Source organism: Mchenga conophoros, linkage group LG11 (assembly GCF_057382185.1).
Source record: "Mchenga conophoros isolate Kocher_MC1m ecotype Shallow Benthic linkage group LG11, M_conophoros_male_GT1.1, whole genome shotgun sequence".
NCBI lineage: Eukaryota > Metazoa > Chordata > Actinopteri > Cichliformes > Cichlidae > Mchenga > Mchenga conophoros.
The window spans coordinates 16,170,262-16,186,983 of NC_140536.1; the positions used below are offsets into that span (position 1 = coordinate 16,170,262).

The 16,722-nt window shown below is 39.1% G+C and overlaps 1 long non-coding RNA gene across 6 annotated transcripts in view; it reads right to left on the reverse strand.

The window, feature by feature from the left end:
- Positions 1–3,804: 3,804 nt before the first annotated feature.
- Positions 3,805–16,722, reverse strand: part of LOC146563814 (uncharacterized) — a 114,252-nt gene continuing 101,334 nt past the window's right edge. For 3 of the 6 annotated variants that reach the window (XR_014894362.1, XR_014894361.1, XR_014894360.1), the window contains 2 exons: positions 10,698–10,754; positions 3,805–8,025 (listed from right to left, as the gene is read on the reverse strand). This is a non-coding gene — a long non-coding RNA (uncharacterized LOC146563814). The remainder of the gene's footprint in view (positions 8,026–10,697; positions 10,755–16,722) is intronic. The other 3 variants (XR_014894364.1, XR_014894363.1, XR_014894365.1) reach the window with 2 other exon arrangements.

Below are 16,722 nucleotides of genomic sequence, written 5' to 3' on the forward strand. Positions count from 1 at the left end.
GCAGAGTCTCTGATATACGAAGGGAATCCCAAAAGCAAGGTCTTCGTTAGAAAATCACTCTGTTTACTTTCTATAATATCTACATGATTTTTAAGGCTGAAGAATTATTTTCTTTTCTACATAATCACCATTTCGGTCGAAGCATTTTTGTAGATGCTGTGGCAGTTTTAGAATGCCCATGTCATACCAGCTTGCTGCCATGTCCTTCAGTAAGCATTGAACGTCATCTTTGAACCCTTTCAACTGGTTTAACACCTTTGGCATTCTCAAATAACTGCGCGAACTTTGCACTTGGTGGTAGCGTTCAACGGGAGCTCCATTTTCAAGGGCTGCCGAGCCAAGATTGAGCATCCCAGCGAAGCCATGCATGCTTGTTTGGAGGAAGCACCCATCACAACAGTGTGGCCAGCAGCCATACGAACAGTTTCTCTACGTCGCCACTGCTTTGGAGACCTTACTTTTGGGATTGCCCTCATATTCAGTTTGTATATATTCGGGCACTTTAAAAAAACTGACAAATTTATGTAGGGGTTTAATGAAAATAGAACATAAACTTAGCATAACAAAGCAGGTTTCTACTAACTGCAGTTGTGTATTGCACCTCAAGGAGAAAAAAAAGTTGTTGTGCTTGGATATAGTGTACATGGTTGCTCCTTCTTCCTGTCTGTGCGCTCAATGAAAAAAAAATGCAGTGTTTTCTTTTTCATTCTGATGTGCACTGATGTGCGTGCTGAGATCAGTGTATAGAAATGCACAACATATACTCACATCCACATGTGCGCACACAGTACTGCCAGGCCTGGTTTCCTCTGTGAAGTTTCGAAATGTGTTTTTCATCATGGTAACAAGAATACGTACAGGCCGTAGCAGCAGTTACTGTATGAGTTTGCCCACAGAATTGGTATTTTTAGCTATTGAAACATCATATTTTCCAAATATATTATATCTAAAAGTTAATACAAGTAATTTTCTTCTTTCTTCTCAGCATCACGGGGCTGTTTCGTTTTAATGTGGTCTTGGCTGTAATGTTTTAGTCTATAATCTGTTGCCTTGTAAAGCAAAATGCAACAATGTAGTCTTGGTCACGCATAGATTCAGCCTAACTTTAACACTGTTATCTTTTCTACCAGAATATGTGTGATTCTAAAAGCTGCACATCTTTCTTTTCTCTGTTCTCTTCTGCTAAATTTGATCTGATCTCATTGTCTTTTCAAGCCCATCCCTTCTTTAAGTTCAGTTCTAGTTTTCTTTCATATGATTTGCTTTTCTCTTTGATGGCTCTGCTGTGTTGATCGTTTCTGTTCTGTTCTGTTACTGTTACTTTCCTGTTATTTGCTACATTTTTAGTATCTCTGCATCAGGTGCAATGAGTGACAGTTATTGGTCTGGTGTCAGTGGTTCAGGCTTAGGCGTTACCTCTGTTTAAGGCTGATCTAATTTCCTGCACACTTCCTCTGTGGGGTTAACGGCTGGCAGACTTGTGCACATCCTGGCTGAGGTACATAAGAGGGAAAAAAACAGTCATGGCAGCTAACAAGTGGAAAAAGATACATTCCAGCAATTAATTGGACATTGCAGTCATAATATACTATTACACACTTAATTGTCTCTTACAATTATTTAAGCCTGAAAATATGTACTGGTGACATTTTTTTTAATTAATTAATAAATTGCAATTACGTAGTGAGAGGTATTGACCAACAAAACATAAAACTTCAATAAAATCATTCCGGTTTTGGAATAAATTCATGTGATAGGGTAAATATAGCTGTTGCCCTACTTATTTTATTTGATAATTATTTGATGTCAAGCATGTAATTTAATCATTAGTGAGTTTTGTCCTCAAATAGTTTCATTCTTGGCCTGAAACTGTGAAACAAGGACAGCAATTCAACTGACACCTTGCGTGCAGTTAAACATGCGTGCTTGTACGTGTGTTCATCTGATAAGTCGGCTGTGTTTCTCGGCTCTTTACCAAATTAAATTAAAGTTTAAAGCACAGCTCGTGTTTCAAATACCAGTTTGCATGAATGAGGACACAGATGAAAGCTAACTTAAATTATGTCCATAACTTCCTAAGTATCTAATGAATTTATTTTAGTTTTTCTTAAATAGATACTGTGTAACACTACTGAATATTCAATGAGGTACCGTTCAATGGTACAGTGTGATATACCATTTGGACCGTAATGATAGTCCCAAAGTCTTTGTTTTTCCTGTCTGGCAGACAGACTAGGGGCCTTGAGCAGAAGAAGAGGAAGTGCAATAAACTGTAGGTGGAAAATATGGTGGGTGAACAAGTGAGGCGGGGGGTCGCATGTGACGAGGGAAGCTGGTGTTAGTAACCGCATGCAAAGATAGAAGGAGAAAGATAGGCCGGCCTCGAAGTTCGTCCCTAAGCGAACCCTGCTCTGGTATTTCACATGCTCTATGCTGGCTGAAAATGGACATTCTTATATAAAAAACACTTTTTTTCTACTCTTTAGCCATGGCAGTGGAGTTATGGGACAGGATGATGTAGCTAAAGAACCTCTAAAGAACTTCTGGATGGATTGACATAAAATTGTGCGTTGAGTTGCCATGGCGCTGCGCTGAGTAGGAGCCTGCTGCAGCATTTTATAGTATAGGGATTTTTGACTTCATATTTGGTACTGCGATATGAACTTGTTGTTTTTATATTGGCCCTATGAGGATAAAGAACTGGTCAATAAGCATATTGTAAAAGCAAGCCTACGCCTAGGTTTCCCTACCCTATGAGTTAAAAGTCACCTCCGATCAAACTCAAATCAAATTACAGACGTGAGATATTTTTCATCTAAAGTCACCACCATCATTATCGCAGCATACTGAACGAGCTGCTGAACTCTAAACTATTTAAAGAGCTTTAAGATGCAGATGTGGAAGGAAAAATAATTACCTCTCTTCTCTCTTTTCTCTCTGAAAGCAGAGGAAGAGGCACTTGGTTCTGTACCTCTGAGCATTCCCAGACTGCTGGTATTCTCATATGAAAAGTAAAGCTTCATATTTTCACAAGTCTCCTGAGTGATCATTAAAGTTCTTTATGTTATTTTAGATTTTTTTCTCAAAACAATGCAATATTCATTGATAATCTATGTTGTGACGATGAAAGTGGAAGTCTTTAGATGTTTTGCAGTGCTGGACATACTCCTCCAGAGTTTTACATATTGTATGAATAGATGTTCTTAATGTAGTATTTGTTCCCTTGTGGTTAAATTGTAAAAGCTACTTCTTGAGAGTTAAAATGCACATATATAGAGAGTATATATGTGAATACACTGTTGTGTTGGAACTTTTCCTAGATACACTGTTCAACAAAGAATTTGCAATGTAAAGATATAAAGAGGGAATTTTGTCACCTTTCACCTGTGTGTGTGTGTGCATGTGGATTGTCATGTTGTGCATGTTATTACATGTGAGTCGCTCCCTTTGAAACTACTTTCTCTTCAGATCAGTGTAAGGGCAGACAAACACACATGTGCACACACGCACAAAAACACAGGCGTGCGCACAGAGACAGAAACAATAGTGACTTTCATCCCAGTAAGGGACTCGACATCAACGGGCTTTTAGCATGTTTTACCAGACTAGCACAGGTTAGTGGCTATGATTGTTGTGACATCCACCACTTCTGAATGTTTCACATAAAATCCACAGTGATGTTCCTATAGCATACAGGAAATGCCACACTGAGGCCCTTTTCCCTTTTAATTACAGGCCCTTGTGCAGACATATTGTTTTTTTTTAAAAACAGATTTACAAAAAAGCATTTAAAAAGTGCTTTCATTGGTTTTTTTTCTTTATTTCCATACAACATATTAATAACACAAAAACAGATTGTTATCAAACTTTATTTTGCAGTCAGAGATACAATGAGCTGCGAAATGTAACTCTTACAGATGTGATTGCATATTCCCAGCTTCTAACTCGAACCGCTACATGATACCCGTATTTTTAAAATCAAATTCTAGCAGTTTAAGGCGATGACAAACAGCTATATATGAGGACTTTTAGTGATGCAAATGCTCAAAATGTTTCACAAAAGTTAATATTTATCACTGGCTGCTTTCATTCTTGTTTTTTCCATCTTGCTGTCCTCTTTAACCTCACCCGTCTTCTTCAGTTTCCTGTAAGCTTCTGTGTAGATCTGCACTGTGCAAACACATACATAAGAAACAGATATAAGAATTTTTAATTTTAGTGCATTTAGTCTTTATGGATAAAAGTTTCAATTAATTCAAAAGGGTAAAAGAAGGCGAATATCTTCTTCTTCTCTCCCTTTAGTGGTTGCCACTTTCTCACCACTGAAAATCTTAGGAATACAATTCTGCTGCCGCCTCCTGTTTTCTCAGTGACACGGTCTCCAAATCATACATCATAGCAAGTCTCACTAATATCTTGTAAACCTTCCCTTTCACTCTGGCTGCTGTCTTTCTGTCACGAATCACAGCAAACACTCGTCTCCACCCACCCCACCCTGCCTCCACTCTCTTATTCACCTCTCTTGTGCACTGCTTGTTCTCTGGAATGGTGAACCCCTAGTGTATAAACAACCTTACCTTCACTATCTCTTTCTCTCCTTGCATCTTCACCTTTCCACCTGTCTCCCTCTCACTGTGACACATGAAATGTTGCGCTTGTACTCCTGTTCTTCCTCTTCTCACTGATGAAAACCTCCACCTCTCCCAGCTCTCTTTCACCTGTTACCTAATCTCACTACACATCACAATTCTTACCGATGATCTGCATGTTAGCGACTCTTCAGACAAGAGGAGTTATGTTTGTGGCCCCCATGTGGCTGGGTTTTAACAAAGCAGAAATATGATGGGTAAAAACAACAGTTGCTATCTTTCGTTGAAATATTTTGGTTACCTTGAGTAACAGGTATTGCACATAGCACATACGTTTATAGTACATACTACTATGATGAGATATTTGTTTGAAACTGGTGGAATATCAAGTTAATTTTTAACCTCCTAAGACCCAAACTCTTCCACGGCATGCATTTTTAATTTCTCTTTGATAGTTGGGCATATTGGGGCCCGATTAACGTAAATACAAAGAATTACCAGATCTTTTTTTTTTTTTACCTTATTTTTGTTTTTAAGAAAAATAAGAGCCACATATGAGGATATTCGTTTAAAAATTTGATAGAACAGTAGCAGTATAATGTCCTCGTAAGTGGATATCAGGCCCTTGTAGAGCAAAATTGAGTATTTTGGTCTAAATAACCCAAAATGTGATGTCCACATATGTGGACGCCAGGTCCTAGGAGGTTAAAGGATCCAAACTACCTTTGTGATAACATTCAGTGCAGCTCAGATTTGGGCCCCAACAGTGCAACATGCTCTTTCTAAATTTCATAGGTTGCCTTGCTTTCTGCCCTTATCTTTTACCACTAGCTGTCCAAAAATAAAAAAAAATCCCAAACTGTCACTCTCCTTACCACGCTGTACTGTTACTGGTTGGAAAAAAGCACCAACCACAGGGCCAGCTTTTCTTATGAAGGATCTGCACCGTAGGGTATCTATGCCCAACTGGCGTTGTCGTCACTGAATCAATATTTGGCGCACAGGGGCTGTGACTATTATCTACAGACAAGAATTCAAAAAGAAAGACGCTGGCATTTGAAATTCTGGGAAAGTTATTGTAGGATCATTACTAAGCATACTGGAAAGTGTAAGCTATAGCCTGAAACAAGTCAGAGTTTCGATGTGAAATGAAAAGAGCCTCATGAATCACTACTCTTTAATACTATGTCATTAAAAAAAAGAACTGACATATAAATCACTAGATGTCTGTATTATTCCCAGGGGGCATGTATGCTGTGCACAGTCAGGCTGCTTTTCCCCCCAACATGCCAGTCTGGCAGACTTCACATCTGGATCACTGTTATTATCATAGTCATAACATTCAACAGGGCATGGTATTCCAGGCACAATTATACAACTTCCAAAACTGGAAATCAATTTTGGAAATTAAGTTTATGGGTTGTCTATAAGTACAACATATTTTTAGGCCTAAGAATATGCGATTAACAGACAACAGCACTCAGCATGTCTGTACCACATGTAAAAAGTTGAAATATACCATAAGTATACCTAAACGCAAAGGATGAGTAGCTTAGATATATAGTTACAGTACTGACTCCCATAAGATTCACTATGCAAGTGTAGTATAAGATAAGATTTTATACTGATAATAGGGGAATTAAGTGCTATCTTCTTAACTGTAGCCACATGGGAATATATTGTGAAACAAACTAAAGACAGCTATTATGGATTTATCCTACAACATTAATTAGACAAAATTAACTCCAGAATGGATCTCTCATACGCCAGACAGTCAGACAGTCCAACTACTATATATTACTGTGTGTCATCTAGCAGTGAACACTTTAGCTGTGATTCACCATGACATATCTAAACAGCCACTCTGTCTCTTCTACGCACATACACACACAGACACACAACTACAAAGAACAGTTGTGCTAGCATGTATTCCTGCACAGTTCTTAAAATGGAACAACTGTTCACACTTCATTGCAGTAGCCTCAGCTTATCAAACGCATAATCACCGTCTTTATCTGAGCTAATGATGTGTCACAACAACACAATGGAAGAAATGTTACCATCCAGCATATGAATGTCTGGTCATCTCTGTACAGTGTTTGTACTGTCATCATCATCATCATCATCATCTTCTTGGCCATGCAAGACCAACAGTAGCCTTAAACGCTCTGTTTCTTACTCACATCATTGGTCTAAACAATTAAAATCAGCCAACGCAACAGTCAATTCAAGTCATACAAAGGTGATGTTGAAAGGCGAGTAAATGAAGGGTTGTGAAGAAAAAAACCCACATTGTGATAAAAGGAAAAGAGTAAACGACAAAGAAAGAATCAAATCAAATAACATCCCAATCCTGATCCTGCCTTATTCCCTGGCTCACTTCCTCTCTTGTTCTGCTCTTTCATTTTCAACTCATTTTGCTGGCTCACTTCTTCCTCCAACACCCCCTCCATTCTTTCTGTCACTCTCTCCCTCCATGAGCAGACAGGCAGAGACAGGGAGACTGTTGTTGTGCTTGCAGTCTGACACTATCAGCTCATAAATCCCTGTCAGCAGCTTGTATGCCTCCTCTCCTCTCTCCCTCCCCGTCTCTTATCCTCCCTCCCTTCACTGGTGGAGAAACAGAAGAACCCAGTGACCTGCCAGTGAAGGTTTGACTGGCACAACCACACACACATTTAGAGAAATATATATAGAGCATATACAGTATATACAGATATATAGATAGTCAGACAGACAAGCAGACAGACAGACATCTCTGATTCTCATGCCTCCCCTCAACTGTCTCTCTTTTGCTAGGTTCCTTCCTCCCTGTCTTTCTTTCCCTCAGGCAATGTTTGCCGGCAGACAGTCGTCACTGACAAGAGCTTCCTGTGGTTAGGGGTAAACACCTGGGTAATGAGGCCATGCTGCACAACAACCCCAAAAAAAGCAAAACAGATTCACAGACCTCACTCACTCTGCCGAGTACTGTAGACTCACAATCGGGTCACGCAGCCACACAGGGTCACACGCGCAGTCACACATGCAAATAAATCTCACGGGAAAACAAGCACAGACATGAACACATTTAAGCACATACACAACCGCACATGCACATAACTGGTTCAGACTGAAAAACAAGAATCTAGACAGAGTGGACATGGATTCAAGAAGGTTCTACTTCTGTGCCATCACTAGTAATTTGTTCCTCAAATGCAGAAACAAATCCTTGTCTAAGTCATGTCAGCGAAACACTCAGTCAGGATTTTTGACATACTGCAAATGCTCAAACTGAGTGTGAAATGTGAGTGCTGCTGCAGGGAAGAACAGAGCTGCCTGTCTCAACTGCAAAGTCACAAAAGGACTTTTCCACTACAGGCAAGTTATTGGCCCACACCTGAACCTGTGCCAGCTGTCCAAAGTGCTGCCTTTGTCACTCCAGCATTCTTGCAGCCTACAGGAGATAAGATAAGATAAGATAAGATAAGATAAGATAAGATAAGATAAGATAAGATAAGATAGAACTTTATTAATCCCTCGGGTGGGTTCCTCTGGGAAATTCGATTTCCAAAAAAGCACAGCACCGACAGAAGTTACAGAGTTATACACACACACATATATATAAATACAGAGACAATATAAATAAAATATACGAAGGGGATAAATAGAATAAATAGGAATAAAAATAAAAATACAAGTGAATTGCACATTTCAAGTATTGAGTCTATTGCACCGTTGACTATTTACAAAAGTATTGCACAAAAGGTATTGCACAGTGAGGTGAAGAGGCACTACAGCTTAGTAGATGGTACAAGCTGAAGTTTGGTGGGTGGTCACAGGACTGCGCCGACTTTTTTGTGTGTCTGTGTGTGTCTGCTTTCGTGTGACGAACAGACACATCATCACCACTCAAATATAAGTGGCTATCTGTCTAACTGTGAGTTGACTGTAGGGGGAGCAGTAATACATCGTATTTCTGCAAGTTTGTGTCTTGCTTGCTCAGCAAGGGTCAGATAAATTGCTGGTATTTTTTATTACTGACAGATTCTGTTGTTCATGGAGTTCTAGTGGGAAAAAACAGCTCTTTGTCACTAGTTTTTGATGAACCTTGAAAAGAAGGATTCAGTGACCCACCTCTTACACTTTTTCACATATCATATAAGACTAGATAAATAAGTGTGGAGGAGCTGCAACAGAGGAAATTAAATTTTTAACTTTGACAAATGTCCCTGTTCAACATGGGCCATAAGCAAAGACACAAGGACACATCTCTCCAGATTACAACTATTCTCGGAGAATACTGAGCCACTTCATGTATATTTAAAAAAGCTTTGATTTACAGACGTACATTTAAATGCATCCTGGATGGGAAACACAAAAACCCATCACGTGACTGGGTTGGGCAGCAAGCACAGTATATTTGTTTTTCCCCATTCCTCAAATTTTCACTCTTCTTATGAAAATTTTTTTAGATGCACTCATATTCAAAGCTCTGAGGCAAAATAGACAATTTCCCTATCAGCTGTAACCAATACTTCATTTTCATGCCACTCTTGCTTTTTACATTGTGCTTTTATCCAAATTGATTTTGTCACAACAGAATTACATCTTACTGCTCCACTCCTTCAAAATATTGTGCAAGTATCAAAGCCTCAAGAATCTTCCATGTCAAAAGCACTAGAGTGCAAATGATTCACTCAGCAATCATGTTAATCTGTTATCTCTGGACAACAAGGCGCAGCCTGCATCGCATGTCTCATAGAAGTAACAGGGAAGCTTGTGGTGAATCATCAGCCCTACCAGACCCGCACGGTCTTAAGGGTTGTTTTAGTTTTGAGGAGGATTTTTTTTCTTCTTCTTTAATGGTCTTCATGCAAGCTATTTTAGATATGGTTCAACTGAGCAAAAACACCATGTGTATTGTATGGTAGTATCTGGGTTTGCATATGTCTGTACGCGCACGCTTGTGTGGCCCGCATGTCTTTGTGTGCAAAGGAAATGGCTGACAGTGAAAAATGTGACCAATTCTAATTTTAATTGCCGAGTGAAAAAACAGCCTCTGCATTTGTGGGTTCTGTCCAGACGAACAGAGGAGAAGGGGTTTAAGCATGAAAGCGTATTCCTTATCACAATTAAAAAGTGTTTTAACATACCGGCATCCCTTTGAAGTTAGATTAGCAGCAATATTGGAAAGATCAGCCCCAGTCTTAAACAATGGAAATTGAATAGGGGAAAAGAAATGACTTAACAGAGCCAAAGGTAAAGTTTTCCTTTTGTTGTTCATCTTTTTTCCCCCCTTGAATTTGGCCTCATACAATTTTCTGATAGATTCTCTTGTGCAGAGCGACTCTTTTTTTTTAGTATTATTATTATTTCTTTTTTAACATAAAATTGCTTCATGTCCAACCTAGGGAATGGATTGAGGGGACTACGGCAGAAAAGAAGAAAACGTAATTTGACAGCGCAATTTGAATTGGAGATCCTTCTTAGAGGATTTGAAGCCTGGAGTGACAGACGAAATTGTACATAGGCACAGCTAAGAACTGTAATCACAATAAGCCCATATAAGCGTCTTGATTGTAAGGGTCTGAAGCCACACGGTGGCTGTCTTGTGGAGCAGCAATCTACATGCAGAAGCGCACAGTGGAAGACACACACATCCACATGCAAATACACAACAACAGCTATGGACTTACAAGTCAAAATTCCCATCAATACAAGAAAAAGCCACTCCTTACATAAAGACATGGAAACCCATGGGAAGACACAAGGGCTGGAACTGAGAACAGTGTAATTAGAGAGAAAGAAAGATAGGTTAACCCCAGGCACAGAGGCAGAAAGGGAGAGAGAGGGGAGGAGAGGTGACAAGGTTGAGAAAAGTCCCATGTTAACCTGGAAGAAAGAAAACAGGAACAAACGGGGCAAAGAGGAGCAAACAGCTGCTAAGGATTTACATGCCGTAAATTATTTATGCAATCAGCTGTAGGAGCACAGAAACAGAGAGAGAGAGAGGGAGGCAACAGAAAAAATAATCAGGGTTGCAGAAAAGAGAACAGGGGGTGAAAACTGAGAGACGTAGACACGTCTTTGCCGTAAGTTACAACAAAGAGAAAATGTTACACTTACCCTCACACTCCTGTCTAGACACAGCAATCTTTCCCACTGAGCCTCACTCTGACACACCTGAAACAAACAGTAACACTGTTTACCTACACATGTTACTCTCCAGTTACACGCAAAGCTTCAGATGTCTGCTTCCAGGCTATGAATGACAATGCGGCGTGCTACACGAGATGATTTTACGTCATCTCTGAGACTGTTCTCTGTGAGTTTGAAGTCTAAACGCCAAACCTTTATTCATCTTTCTGAAGATTTCTTTACATGTCTCCTAATGCATGTGAGTGCCTATGATCTATATCACAAGCCAAACAACCCATGAAACAAACTCACTGTGCCTCTACTGAACTGTGCATTATTAATTTCAACCTACAGCAGGTTCAGTTCAATTCAATTTTATTTATGTATTTTTTAAATTTGCTGTATGTTCCTACTGCAGGTGCTAATGATTCACTGTTACTGTGCTGCCGTGTATGTTTAACATTATTTACACACTGACATCACTTCAATAAGAACATCTGCTCCGCATTTACATAAAACACTGTAGTTAGCTTCCAGTCTTGACATTTTTTACACAGTATATATATTTAGCTTAAATTACAGCAGCTAAACAGCAGCTAAACACTGTAGCTTATACAGTCCTTAAATATTCTGGTTAAAAACAGCCTTGTAGGCTGTATTCTGAGTGTTATTGTGTGAGAATGATAATACAGTGTGTAAAACCCAATAGCAAAAGTATGAAGAGAAACATACATCAAATTTAATTTCAAGAGCCTCTTAACTTTCTGCAGGACTCAGAATGAAATATTTACTAAAAGAAACTGAAAAGGACAAACTGTATATATTTACTTTTTTTTTTTTTGCAGTGATTTAGTAATTTAATGACACTGTCAGTCTTAAACTACAGCACTGCCTATTAAATTCTACCATAAACTATGGCACATAGAGTACATCTGAAATACCACATAAAACTAACAGCATCACTGCACCCATTGCACTCGCTCTGTGCTCACTCGTACACTGTGACGCCCAGGAGCTTTTTGAGAAGATGCTGATCCACAAATTCCCATGGGTTTGGTGGAGTGGACCGGAGCCAGTGGAAATTGCAAACAAACACTGGGGCTGCTGTGTCTGATGTGAGCAAAAACAACCTCAAAGACCTCATTCACACATCACATCTGTGCGTGTGCGATTGTGCATGTGTTGGGAAGTTCATAAAGAAAAGTGGGAAAAAATGGGAGCAACTGTGCGTGTATCTGTGTGTGTGTGCGTGCGCGTGTGTGTTTATGAATCTGAGGACTTGAAGGCTGTTCAAAGGCATTACAGCATTAAATTTATGAAGGCATTCACAGTAACACTGGCAATAAAATAGATCTCAGCTCCTAGCAAAAGTTCATATTAGGTCTTACTGTGGCAGGAGAGAGTGGGAAGGAGGAAGAGCGCGCGCGCGCGCGCGTGTGTGTGTGTGTGTGTGTGTGTGTGAGCAAGGGTGGAGGAAAAAGAATGAGGTGACACTAAAGGTCAAGAGAGAAACGGAGAGATGTTGAGAGGAAAACAAAAAAAAGCCAGAAGAGCAGAGGAACACAAACAGAAAACAATTTCAAAATGGGAAGAGAGAAACTTCTCATGACAGGCCAATGGCAACAAAGACCAGAACCAAAAATGCAAAGAGCAGCAGAGAGAAGCAGCAGCTCTCTCCTCATGTCTCTCCACCCCATGGTTTCAGTGGCCAAGTCCACACCACATTATGGGTCCCTAGGTTTTTTATAATGGCTGGGTGTGTTCTGATTCCCCGCTAAAGTCATTGCTAGTTAAATTCCATTCCTAATTAGTGGTGGGAATGAGAATGGAAAGGGGAATTGGTTGAGGAACAATTAAACATCACTGAGGGAAAACAATATTTTCAGACAACATTTGACACCACGAGCCGTGACAGTGTGGGACGAAGCATACGTGCCCACATGGCAGATTTTTCTTCCCCCCCAATCAATTTCAGACTTTTGAGCCAATTCATGTATAGCTGCAGTTAATACAACCTGCAGATATACATTTGTTGTTGACAGAATACATGGCGGGCAGTGCTGGGCAGCAACTAATTACATGTAATGCCAGAGTACTGCGGTCAGTTTTATACTGCATGTAGGCCCTGCAGAGCTTAACTAAGAACTATTAAGAACTGTTTTGTTATTTCAGGCTAAATCCTGAAACTGCAAATATGGCAGGAGGCCTGCCTATTCCACATCAACTGTGTTGTTGCACTGATGTGAACGGCAAACATTTGAGGTTCACAGCAGTTTCAAGGACTTTGCTGGCAGTGATATCTGCTTGACTGTTGAGTGCTCCTCTGGGGTTTACATTTACTAATCAAAATTTCTGTTTTGAGTTGAGTCTTTGTGATGATATTTATGCTTAATTTCTATGAATATACACATCAAAAGGGGCAAAAGGACGCAAATTTGAAAGATCAATAGCTAGTATAATAAGCGCTGACATTATGGGTTTACTACATTAACCATAGAAGACAGCACTATGGCATTTGTGTGGGATCACTCTGAACAAAATATCCAACAAGTTTTGACTCAATAAACACATTTATTGCAATAACATTTGGAGACTGAGAAATTTAAAATAAGTGAGCAGTAGCTTCAAGGCACAACTTCAAAAATCCAAAGTGTCCAAAACACGATTTATAATAAAAGTGCAGTTTTGTGGAGAATAAATGAAATAAACTGGCATCCCCGTTTGTTAAAATAGCAAGTTTTTTGTTAGCACTTTTACTCAAGCACTTGTAGTGAATGACACACACTCACAGACCCTGATGCACCTGATGTAAAGTGTTAATATGAGAGAATTAAGAATGACTATCTCAATGTTGTGATGTTTTAATAGCGTGCAGGTGACTAACATCTCGCTGATGGGAATTTGTTAAAGACAGACGTTTAATGAGCAGCTCTTGAGATTAAATGTGCCAGGATAAATAAGACTGGAATAAAACTTGGATATTATTGTCAATACGTGCTCAGTGAAAATATCTTGTTATGCCAAAAAAATACGATTCAGAGAAACCAATAGATTTTGTATGGACATTTTTGACTAGCATTACTTGTAGGGAAACCCAGCATTATGTTACGAACTCCAAATTTTTGGAGTGGTGAGCGGATTCTCCCACTTTAGGACAAAACACAGGCTCACATTCTTTGCTGTTTCCTTTTTTTTAATGAGTCACTCACTAACCCTACCTCCTCATAATGCTGACCACATAAATAAGCTCTCCCAAAAACCTCACAAAGCTCACATTAAAGTGTCATTTTTCAACTTTTTTAAACGTACTAAACAGTAATAGTTTGTTTTTCAGATTTCCATCACCACTGCTGCAAATTGCAAATGTGACCTTTTTTTTTCTGGAATGACACCGGAATAAATTATTTCAGTAAAGCACTCAGGCAGATTTTAGCTGCTCAGCTCTGTGCTTCACTCAAGCTTGTGGCTCTGGATACATGTGTGCAAGGGTGCAGAAAGCAAAGCTGCACATAGTGTAAATCTCACAAGATATATCATAACATTCGAGTCTGTGAAACTGTCAGTTCAAAGGCTCTTGGTCTCTAGCATATGGAGCAGTGATTTGGCAATTTAGACTATTAAATATAGACTAACAGTGAGCTAATGTTTGTCTATGTAACATGATCAAAGCTGCAAACATGCAATTATGAAATGAATGGCCTCCCTATCTCTACTGTTGCTTTACTCTTTTAATTTGCCCATAAAGCATTTTCAAGCAAACATTGTCACGATAGAAGTCAAATGTGCTGACTAGCAGCATAGCCATGAAGTCAACACACTGGAATGCACTTCCATCCCCACAGGAGCGAAAGGATGAATTAATATTTGATTGACATGTAGTGAGCCAAGCTACCGAGTGTAAAATGTGCGCTGAAAGCAAGGAAGAAAGTACAGAGAGAGGGGCATTATGATTGATTGACTGTACCTACTGAGCAATTAGAGTGAGATTAATTGGTTAGTTGTCACTTCATTTGACTGTTATTAGCCAAGGAACTCCTCTCTGGAAACCATTTAAATGCGAGATAATTGACATAATTGTTCTGCAGACGACAGAACTCCTGTGGTACTACAGAACACAGTCTGTGGGCTAACAAGAGAAAAAGATTAAAGGAAGAAAAGAAGGTTGAAAATCAGGTAAAATCAAGAGGAAGAAACAATATTTTGTACTCGTGAATATTTTAACAACATTTGAGGTCAAGGAAACTTACTGCTTGTGTGTTTTGAGCTGTGGATTTGCCAGGATATGTCTCCACACTAAGTGAAATTCTTCTTTATTACATATACATGCACACGCACTCACACACATACACACACGCCAACACAAGGTCGGACTTAAAAATTAGAGCAGGGTATGAGGCGACCTTGTGAAGCTCCCGTTAACCAAATAAAAAGTGTATAGGATTGATGATCCTATCAAAGCACTAACACATAACACATCGTATATTCCTAAACTCATTATCCATTAATGATCTTCCTAACTCATTCACTTTAAATGTTCATAATGTTTTTTAATATTTAAATATACTGCAATTATTGAATCGTTGTATAATTAATCCAATGCCTACTGCAACTGAGCCCATATTTTTAAACCTCTGTCTTTCCCGTTTTCACTTGTGCGATAAAACATTCAAACATTTACACTCTGCATATCAGTGTGGGAGATCAAGAGAAGTCAGCCTGCAAAATAAGCTGTCACGAAGATTAGATGTCATCAGTAGCATTGAGGGTCTAGCCCAATATTGCAATAGCATTCATTAAAAAAAGACATCAAATTACATTCCAAAGTGACAGTAAACTATGCGTTTTTCAGAGATATGATACAAACCAATTAAGGATAGTGTCTGTTTTCACAGTTTTAGGATTATCAGTGTGATAACTAAGCAGAAGACTAGAAGATGCATTGAGATATATCCGGCGCTGGAGGATCTTCCACGGGTTCAAACAAGGATGGTTCTGCACTGCATCTGCAGCCAAATCTGTTTCTTGTGTCCAATTCATAATGAACTGTTTGGATGACTGATTACATATAAAGTAAGTATCTCAGAGAGATGACACAAACAATAAATAATAATGAATAATGTTACAATAAAATGATATTTTTTTAAGCTTACATAAGCTTTTTCACTGAGTAAGAAACAGAACAGCTACACATTTGCAAGGCGTGGAGTTTACTTTGGGAGTTTAAAACAGTTACACGCCCAAAGGAAATAAAGGGCCCAGATGACTGTTAATTCAAGCTGACCCTTAAGGAACCCACATTAAGGATTACAAGACATCTTGTCCTATATGGAGTAATTTAAAATGACTGCAGGTAGTACACTGGGTTTAACTCCATGTTTTTATTTCAATATTTTAGCATGCACCCATTAAAGAAATGAAACCTATGAATGTGTTTAAAGTATTCTGCATTACTGAACATGTCTCCTGTTAGTACTGCACTTTTTCCAACAAGATCAAATCTACCCAGCGTCTGGAAAGAATTACAGTATGTTACAGTTGAGCATATCGTTCCCTCGGTGAACAGGAAATGGTTTATTTCTCCTGAGTGGAGCCTGTCCCAGCTAGGGAAGTGGCTAACCACATGAAGCTAGTGCGATCCAATCTGTTTACACACAGTAATTTGCACAGGTGAGAGAGGGTGGGCTGCTGGGATGAATGTAGGAGCCTTGTTTAGTTCTCACCACTGAGGAATTCAGGTTGTTTAAAAAAAAAAAAAAAAGTAAAAATCATGAATTGATTTCATTTATTAAGCCCTGCTAAGATTTGTTCAGGCTTCAAATCATGTGTGCAAAAAAGGTGTGATGGATTTGTTTCAAAGTGATAACAAATGTAGGGAATGAAAAGATGTCTGCATTTAATTAAAGTGCAGCTGACATGAATACAGTCACGTAATATGGTATAGACAAGAAGGTGTGACGAGACACTATCTGGGAGCTATAAATATACAACAGTTCGTTATCAGGTTTAGTTCTAT